Source organism: Schistocerca serialis, chromosome 8, assembly GCF_023864345.2.
Source record: "Schistocerca serialis cubense isolate TAMUIC-IGC-003099 chromosome 8, iqSchSeri2.2, whole genome shotgun sequence".
NCBI lineage: Eukaryota > Metazoa > Arthropoda > Insecta > Orthoptera > Acrididae > Schistocerca > Schistocerca serialis.
The window spans coordinates 67,144,212-67,155,211 of NC_064645.1; positions in this window are offsets into that span (position 1 = coordinate 67,144,212).

An 11,000-nucleotide genomic window follows, 5' to 3' on the forward strand; every position below is an offset into this window, starting at 1 on the left:
ACTTTCAAAAAGAAATCCTACCTTCAAGGTCTCTCCACACTACAGAATTATTCTAACGTCAGGATGCGAAATTCACTAGAAAAAGCAAAATTCACTCTATAATTCTCAAACAATGATCACCTACTCAATGGACGCTGTGTTACTCTGTTTTACATAAAAAGTAGCTGTCCACTTGAAACTTCCCCTTTGATCAATTATACGTGACTGTGCTTAAACTGACACACAATATTTTGTTAGCGCAACGCAATCTGACTTTCAAAATTCCCTACAAAAGAATGGCCCTGACTAACATTAAACTATACCTTTCACAAATCACTTACCTCACAAAAATCTTCGCTGCTCAAGCTACTGCAATACAGCGAGCGCCACTACTGCCAGCTAAATAAAAGATTCAAACTACTAAAGGCACTAACTACTGATAGGGATAGTTAGCAAATGAAAGATATTAATAGAGAACAAACAATGTATTTACCTTGATATCATCATATATAAATATAGCAGTTCATGACAAATTTCAAAACTCCGCCATCTCTCTCCCCACATCCACCACTGCTGGCGGCTCACCTCCAACTGCGCAACGCTACGCGCTGTTCACAGCCAGCTGCCTAACACTACAATGGCGAGTATTACAACAATGCAAAGCAGCCACAGACTGCACACAGCACAGCCAGTGATTTTCATACAGAGGTGGCGTTACCATAAAAAAACCTAAACAGCCTACTTACACACTGTCTACTTAAACCGAAGCAAGGTTTCCCTATCGCAGCCCAATCTGATCAAATTCGGACAGCTTTCTGGAATGTATCTATGATAACGGCTTCTATCCGGTCGTCAGCACTTTCAAAAAAGCGCGACGCCAGTTGCTGCAGCATTTCCTACAACCACCACCGTAGCACGTGGGCGCTGCAAACAACTACTACGCCATTGCCAATGAGTTACACCGACGGGTTTACTTAAGTTTGAAAATTCATTCATTGATCCCAGTTTCGTGCGTTTGCCAGACTGCTTAAATTTTACAGACATTCTTTGTGGCCAGGCCTCGACATTCAAATCTACTGTTAGCAACTGACGTGCCAGTACAGCAACGAAGATAGGTATTATTTTTACTATTTGATATTAGATGTAGAATAAATTAATATCTCAATTCTCCGTCCATGATCAGCTTCTGTTCCTCGCTTCTGTTTCCCCTAAAGAACGGCACAGCGTGCAAAAGGAAGACAACACTTTCTTTCCAACCTTTAACATAATATCAATAAAAGTTCAGAAATAGCCTGCGTTCTCTTTGGAAACCACACATGAAAACCAAATTTATCTCACTGGACCTCAGCAGCACATCATAGCTAAACACATTATATGCATAAATCTAACTACTGGAGAGGATATAAATACTCATTAGGTTGTTAGTAGCGTATTTCTTTCACTTGTAGTACAACCATAAAATTTGGCGGAATGCCTGATGACATTTGAAACTGAATTAAATAATTTGTCGTTACAAAAGTAATCATAAAGTCATAAGAACGATAAACTCTAGAAAGACACTCAAAAATTTTAATAGATGGTACTGACCTGAAGGAAGGAAATTGTGTTTACCGTCCCGTCGACATTGAGGTCATTAGACACAGAGCATAAACTCTAATGTTGTAAATCATGGGGAAGGACATCGGCTGTGTCCTTTCAAAGGAAGCATCCCGGCATTTGCCAGGAGAGATTTAGGGAAATCTCAGAAAACCTAAAACATCATGGCTGGCCGCGTGTTTGAACCGTCGTCCTCCCGAATGCGAGTCCACTGTGCTAACCACTGCGCCACCTCGCTCGGTAATACCGATCTGAAAAAGATTAAGGGCAAGGTCTGTAGATATTTAGTGAAAAGAGTACCATGCCAGTGTAAGTCAAAACTGAAAGATTTTGGTGAATTTCACACGCAAATAATATCTGAAAGAAACTGTGGCTAATAACTGACAAGGAAAATCGTAGGAAAGAAAAATCCTTGTACGGTCATCAAAAATTGAAAGGTGTGTATTTAGAAAAGCACAGACGTCTCCCGTAAGTAGTGATATTCAAACCCAATCAATTCCAAGATATGAAGAATTTATAAATCTAATGCTCTCCAGAACAAACTGGTACAGCGGTCTCACTTGTTAATTGAACACAAAAAAATCACAACACACACATACTTTCATAAATTCAGCCAACAAAACGAAATGGGTTCTGGATATCAAATACTTGAATGTTGCGCAGCAAGTACATTAATTTGTAGAGGCAATAGATCCCAACGGACGTGTGTTTGTTTTCTGCTTATGGTGTGAAGCTGTGGAATGACGCTGTCTCCCTATTTGCGTAAAGAGAGGTTTGGTATACGAAAAAGATAAATAACTAATCAACAGAATAAAAACTTCAGTCCTTGCTCGTCTTACTTCATAACATCTTAATAAGGAGCGATATTGCGTAATATTTCATAAACAGCGGCCAGCAGTGCAGCACACGTCGACATAGCTTTATCTTCACTTGAAACCGAATAACATACGGACTAAATTGTAACTAAGAGGGATCTCAACAGGTGATTGCAACTCCAATAGAGTGCATGCCAGGCGTGTAGGCAACTCATACAAATATCGTGGTGATGACCATGCAACGTGGGACACTCAAGTGACTGAATGCAAAGAGTAGTAAGAGGCTCACACTAAAACGTAACCATGAGGCATTCAATTAAACGCTGTGTATTACTATTAAATAGTATAACATTACCGACCAGTACGGATATTTCAGCCAACATTTAAGTTCGATGTAGAAGAAACGTCTTCCTCATGACACATAATTCTAACTAATAAAAACTACTCTCTATAACTCAGTAGAGTTAAACGGCTCTGAAATTACAATATCACGAAGTAAAATAATGGATTTGACGTACGATAACCAGCTTCCAATCAGTTACGTATTAGCAACCTATGTGCTGCTAATCCATTATGTACAATCGCGTGCATGATACCTACTATGGAATGATGTTGACAGTGTCACACCATCCTCACCACGAAGACTGACTTTCATCATAGCAAATAAATTGTACTGCTCTCACCCTTCTCCTTACACTCTGAAGTATCTGCATAGCAACATGGACCTCCGCCAGAAAAGACAGCCTTCGTCTCAACATTAGAACTCAGCACACAATCTCTTCAACTTCGCCACCCATTCCGTTCATTCCGCGCATTCCATTCAAATGAGCAGGATCACGAGGTCTAAAACCTATTGTCAAATCCCACTGGTCAAAAGCAAAATGGACTCCCAAAGATTTAAAACTATCACCGATAACAAGCAAACAAGTTGCTGCTGAAGTCCATCGAAAGTCATTTAAGCAGACTGGCATAGAGTATACAAAATATAACTATCGTAATCCACCGAAAACAAGACATACTGTGAGGATAATGGAAGTGTTGTGTAAAAGAAACCTTTCACAGCTTTGGGTATGTTTGACAGGTCGTTTGCATATTCTCCCTAAAACAGAAATTTGACGGATTGGGTTTGCTGAAACACTTTCTAAATTACGAGGTTTTCTTCAGTGAAATGGACGTTGCCTGAATAGTGCAATGTTTGGTTGCTTCATTCGTGATCTCAGAATGTGGTCTTCAGTCCTGAGACTGGTTTGATGCAGCTCTCCATGGTTCTCTATCTGCTATTCCGTCATCTACCAGTACCTACTGCAGCCTACATCCTTCTGAACCTGCTTAGTGTATTCATCTCTTGGTCTCCCTCTACGATTTTTACCCTCCATTCTGCCCTCCAATTCTAAATTGGTGATCCCTCGATGTCTCAGAACAGGTTCTACCAACCGATCCCTTCTTCTAGTCAAGTTGTGCCACATAGTCCTCTTCACACCAATTTTATTCAATACCTCCTCATTAGTTATGTGATCTACCCACATAATCTTCAGCATTCTTCTGTAGCACCATATTTCGAAAGCTTCTATTCTCATCTTGTCTAAACTATTTAGCGTCCACGTTTCACTTCCATACATGGCTACACTCCATACAAATTCTTTCACGAACGACTTCCTGACATTTAAATCTATACTCGATGTTAACAAATTTTTCTTCTTCAGAAATGCTTTCTTTGCCATTGCGTCTACATTTTATATCCTCTCTACTTCGACCATCATCAGTTATTTTGCTCCCCAAATAGCAAAACTACTTTACTACTTAAGTGTCTCATTTCCAAATCTAATTCCCTCAGCATCACCCGACTTAATTCGACTACATTCCATTATCTTCGTTTTTCTTTTGTTGATGTTCATCTTATATCCTCCATTCAAGACACTGTCCAGTCCGTTCAACTGCTCTTCCAAGTCCTTTGCTGTCTCTGACAGAATTACACTGTCATCGTCAAACTTCAAAGTTTTTAATTCTTCCCCATGGAATTTAATACCTACTCCAAACTCTTCTTTTGTTTGCTTTATTGCTTGCTCAATATAGAGATTGAATAACATCGGGGATAGGCTACAACCCTGTTTCACTCCCTTCCTAACCACTGCTTCCCTTTCATATCCCTCGACTCTTATAACTGCGAACTGCTATCTGTACAAATTGTAAATAGCCTTTCGCTTCCTGTATTTAACCCCTGCCACCTTCAGAATTTTAAAGAGAGAATTCCAGTCAACATTGTCAAAAGCTTTCTCTAAGTCTACAAATGCTAGAAATGTAGGTTTGCCTTTCCTTAATCTTTCTTCTAAGATAAGTCGTAGGGTCAGTATTGCCTCACATGTTCCAACATTTCTACGGAATCCAAACTGATCTTCCTCGAGGTCGGCTTCTATCAGTTTTTCCATTCGTCTGTAAGGAATTCACGTTAATATTTTGCAGCTGTGACTTATTAAACTGATAGTTCGGTAATTTTCACATCTGTCAACACCTGCTTTCTTTGGGATTGGAATTATTATATTCTTCTTGAAGTCTGAGGGTATTTCGCCTGTCCCAAACATCTTGCTCACCAGATGGTAGAGTTTTGTCAGGACTGGTTCTCCCAAGGCTGTCAGTAGTTCTAATGAAATGTTGTCTACTCCGGGGGCCTTGTGTCGAGTCAGGTCATTCAGTGGTCTGTCAAACTCTTCACGCAGTATCATATCTCCCATTTCATCTTCATCTACATCCTCTTCCATTTCTATAATATTTTCCTCAAGTACATCGCCCTTGTATAGACCCTCTATATACGCCTTCCACCTTTCTGCTTTCCCTTCTTTGCTTAGAACTGGGTTTCCATCAAAGCTCTTGATATTCATACAAGTGACTCTCTTTTCTCCAAAGGTCTCTTTAATTTTCCTGTAGGCAGTATCTATCTTACTCCTAGTGAGCCATACCTGCTTAGCCATTTTGCACTTCCTGTCGATATCATTTTTGAGACGTTAGTATTTCTTTTTGCCTGCTTCATTTACTGCATTTTTATATTTTCTCCTTTCATCAATTAAATTCAATATTTCTTCTGTTACCTAAGGGTTTCTACTAGGCATCGTCTTTTTACCTATTTCATCATCTGCTGCGTTGAGCATTTCATCCCTCAAAGCTAAACATTCTTCTTCTACTGTATTTCTTTCCCCCATTCCTGTCAATTGTTCTCTTATGCTCTGCCTGAAACTCTGTACAGTCTCTGGTTTAGTCAGTTTATCCAGGTCCCATCTCCTTAAATTCCCCCCTTTTTGCTGTTTCTTCAGTTTTAATCTACAGTTCATAACCAATACATTGTGGTCAGAGTCCACATCTGCCCCTGGAAATGTCTTACAATTTAAAACCTGGTTCCTAAATCTCTGTCTTACCATTATATAATCTATCTGATACCTCTTAGTATCTCCAGGGTTCTTCCATGTATACAACCTTCTTTCATGATTCTTAAACCAAGTGTTAGCTATGATTAAGTTATGCTCTGGGCAAAATTCTACAAGGTGGCTTCCTCTTTCATTTCGTAGCCCCCATCCATATTCACCTACTATGTTTTCTTCTCTCCCTTTTCCTACTCTTGAATTCCAGTCACCCATGACTATTAAATTTTCGTCTCCCTTCACTACCTGAATAATTTCTTTTATCTCATCATACATTTCATCAATTTCTTCGTCATCTCCAGAGCTAGTTGGCATTTAAACTTATACTACTCTAGTAAGCGTGGGCTTCGTGTCTATCTTGGCCACAATAATGCGTTCACTATTGTAGTAGCTTATCCGTACTCCTATTTTTGTATTCATTATTAAATCTACTTCAGCATTACCCCTATTTGATTTTGTATTTGTAAACCTGTATTCACCAGACCAAAAGTCTTGTTCCTCCCGCCACCGAACTTCACAAATTCCCACTATATCAAACTTTCACCTATCCATTTCCCTTTTTATATTTTCTAACCTACCTCCCCGATTAATGGTTCTGACATTCCACGCTCCGATCCGTAGAACGCCAGATTTCTTTCTACTGATAACAACGTCATCTTGGTAGTCCCCGACGGGAGATCAGAATGGGGGACTATTGTACCTCCGGAATATTTTATCCAAGCGGACGCCATCATCATTTAATCATACAGTAAAGCTGCATGCCCTCGGGAATTATTACGGCTTTAGTTTCCCCTTGCTTTCAGCCGTTCACAGTACCAGAACAGCAAGGCCATTTTGGTTAGTGTTGCAAGGCCAGATCAGTCAATCATCCAGACTGTTGCTCCTGCAACTACTGAAAAGGCTGCTGCCCCTCTTCAGGAACCACACGTTTGTCTGGCCTGTCATCAGATACTCCTCCGTTGTGGTTGCACCTACAGTACGGCTATCTGTATCGCTGAGGCATGAAAGCCTCCCCAGCAACGGCAAGGTCCATGGTCCATGGGGGGGGGGGGGGGGGTGAGTATTACTTTTTTTGAAATGAACCGAGTGAGGTTGTGCAGTGGTTATCTCTCTGGACTCTCATTCAGTAGGACGACAGTTCAATTCCGCATCCGGCCAATCTGATACAGGGTTTCCGTGATTTTCCTAAATTACTCCATGAAAAGTCCAAGATAATTCCACTGAGACGTCACAGCCGTTTTACTTCCCTATCCGTGGAAGATTTCAAGCTTGTTCTCTGTCCTTAAAGATCTCAATGTCGATGGGACGCTGAAATCTAATGTTATTTCCTTCCTTCCTTGATCTGCAGCCCCCATTTCGCTGCCTGCTGCGCGAGTTGCTTCTATTCAAATCTGTCTTGTACTACTACAACAAAATCATACGTATATTCACCATTAAAATGTATTGTAAGTTCTGTAATAATAGTCAGTCACGCAACTGCATGAATTCTACTAGCACATGAGTGGGTACATATGAGGATTATTTCTTTCGTTTTCTAGGCCTGAAATTCTTTTGCAGGTTCTCAGTCATACAGCATAGTTGCACATTCAAGTTAGACTGATCTAAGTTCTGCATATACTGTATTAAACTCTCGAAGGATACTAACGATCCGAATCAATTGGAATACCTTATTAATGTAGAATCGGCGTACCTTTTGACCGCAGTCCAGAGCGATTTTACGTGTCTGGTTTTAGACCTGTGATGTTGGTGCCCGGAAGTATGGGGCACGCAATGTCTGCACACAGGTCAAACAATTCTCGTAAATCACTGGCTGGTTGTTTGTAGGTGTGGAGCTGGTGCCTGATAGCGTTCGTAATGCGTTGCATCGTATTCATATCAGGCGAATATGGTAGACAAGATATCAAAGACAGTTCAGTATCATGTTTCTCAAACCAATGTAGCACGTTTCTGGACTTCTAACACGGACAGTTATCCTCCAAGAAACTGCCGTTGCTGTCGAGGAAGACATCAAATGAAGAGATGCAGGAGGTTCACACTAATTCTCACAAAGTCCACAACTGCCACTGTAGCACGTTTCTGGACTCCTAACACGGACAGTTATCCTCCAGGAAACTGCCATTGCCGTCGAGGAAGACATCAAATGAAGAGATGCAGGGGGTCCACACTAATTCTCACAAAGTCCACAACTGCCAAGATACCTTTGATTACTACCACAGGTCCCATAGAGCCCCAGGTGAATGCCCCCATAGCATAATGCTGCTTCCACTGGCCTGTGTCCGTGGCGCAGAGCTAGTTTCGAGCATCACAGCGTGTCTGGACACGAATCGACGTGGTGGGACAAGAAAAGTGAACTTTAGCTAAGTGCTTGGGCGAAGCATGATGGAATATGATTAAAAATCTGATGTGATCTAAATGCTTTTAGAATTTCACTCCAGACAGTCAGGTAGCATATTTTTAAGGCCATATCAAACTGAATTATCGTAAATAAATGTTGTAATTATATGATACGTGTTAATCAGAAACCCCAAGTATCATAAAGCTATTAGACGGTTGTCGTTAATAATGTGTATTGTGTATTCTCACACACAGTCCTAGTGGATCTTGGATGCTTAGCCCTCTAGAGTTTTGTAGTATTATGTTATGATAGGAACACACTTTACAGCATTGTGAACTTCGCGTAGTACAGGAACAGTCCGGGAATTCAGCCAAGTAACACTTTATCAGCGACCGCCGATATTTCGGTGGGAGAACACCCCGCCATTTTCAAGGCAAACTGCTACAGACAGACGACGTATGTGCAAATTTAAAACCTCGCTAATTTAATCTCAACTGCCTTCTTAATAACACTGTCCCAATAGCTGGACGTGCATGCCAATATCTCGGTGGTATTATATAACATGGGGTTACCAGTATCCAAGCAATTTTCGGCAGTAGCAGATCTACTTGGCTGCTGTAATCGTGTGTGCCGTTTCTGCTCAGTACATCGGTCCTCCACGGTCCTAATAGTTTGACCAAGTGGATGCCGCTGCTACAAGGAATACGATATACACCCGCCTTACGCAGACCAAGATCATCCTTAACAGAACTCAAAAGCGCTCTAATATTAGATGGAGGTCGAAAAACACATTTCACATCGTATTTCCGCAAAATAGGACCGATCTTATTGGAAGTGTTTCCTACGTAAGGCAGAAAGCCAGTAGACGTAGATGTCGAATCAGAATTATCATCAATCACCCGATGTAAAAATGGTCGATAGCACAACGCACGTTCAATCTGTCTATCACTATAACCATTTTGATGAAATGTAACTTCAAGATGGGACAGCTCACCTGGCAAAGTCTGAGCGTCAGAAACGACGTGTGCCCTGTGTACCAAGGTACGAAGTACCCCTTCACGGTGAGCCGGATGGTGACAAGTATTAGCCTGTAAGTGCAAGTCGGTGTGAGTACGTTTCCTGTAGACTGCATGTCCTAATGACCCATCATCCTTCCTCCTAGCCAAATTGTCGAGGAAGGGAAGGCAACCTTCCTCTTCCACCTCCATCGTAAAACGAATGTTCGGCTCGATCGAGTTAAAATGTTCTAGAAAGGCATTCAAATTCTCCCTACCATGAGGTCAAACAACAAAGGTATCGTCAACATATCTAAAGAAACAGGCGGGTTTCAAAGGCGCCGACCCCAATGCACGTTACTCGAAGTCTTCCACAAACAAATTTACGATCACAGCAGACAACGGACTACCCATCGCAACTCCATCTGTCTGCTCGTAATACTGGTCATTGAATAAAAAGTAAGTGGATGTCAACACATGCCGAAAGAGATTAGTTAATTCAGCACCAAACCTAGCCACAATTAACCAAATCGAACCGCAATCCCTCCAAACGACATAAAGAGTCAGCGTAGTTCCTGATATGATGTTCACACCGACCTACTTGTGGACTCAACAGAGAAGCAAGATGCTTGGCTACACGATATGTGGGAGCGCCGATGTTACTCGCTATAGGTTAGAAAGGAACCCCTTCCTTGTGAACCTTCGGAAGGCCACATAACTTAGGAGGAACAGCACTTGATAGTGTCCTGCGACAAACCACTTTTCTTCTGGAGGCTGTTGGTCTTTCTCTTAACACTTATTGTGGGGTCAGCATCGATTCTGCGATACGCTGAATCAGATAGTAAACGTTCCATCTTTTGTACATAGCCCTGTTTATTTAAAACAACGGTGGCATTACCCTTGTCCGCAGGTAAAATAACAATTTCAGGAACAGCTTTGAGAGAGCGTAGAGCAGCCCTCTCTGCTGCTGTTACATTACTCTTGGTTGGACGAGCCCTAATCAACACACGACATGCCTCTCTCCTAACCTCCTCTGCAGAGACAGGAGGTAGTTTGCAAACTGCCTGTTCAATTGAACTAATGAAATCAACTACCGGCAAACTCTTCGGAGTGGGCGCAAAATTATTAAGGAGGCAGTTGAGATGAAGTTAGCGAGCAACTTCGTTAACAGGGATGGTTTTTTTTGTTTAAACTCTATTTGGAATCCGGCTGTCCCCCTTGTCAAAAAACAGAGGGACAGATTCAATGCTATCTCACTTGCGAATTCGTAGTCTCACTATCGATGGATCTTACTCTGGTCATCTTTGGTGGCACTAGTGTTCAGTGTGTGTGTTATCTTTCCTGCTTCAGTCCGAGAACCGAGGTTTAAAATTTGCATGTACGTCGCCTGTACGTTGCAGTTTGACTTGAAAATGGCGGGGTGTTCTCCCGCCGAAATATCGGCGGTCTCTGAAAGTGTTATTTGGCTGAATTCCCGGAAGTTATTTGAAAGTTAGACGTACAACAGTTCCGTGATAAAGTTTAAGAACTTGAGCAGCGAATTCTGCAATTTTGTCAAGATGTGAAAAATGCACATACGATTGCAGTATTCCATCCAAACGCGAAGAGGACCCATGGAACGGCTCCTTTAACAGCTCTGCTATTGGACAGCCGCGCGGGATTAGCCGAGCAGTCTCGGGCGCTGCAGTCATGGACTGTACGGCTGGTCCCGGCGGAGGTTAGAGTCCTCCCTCGGGCATGGGTATGTGTGTGTTTGTCCTTAGGATAACTGAGGTTAAGTAGTGTGTAAGCTTAGGGACTGATGACCTTAGCAGTTAAGTCCCATAAGATTTCACACACATTTGAACATTTGCTATTGGACAGTGAATAT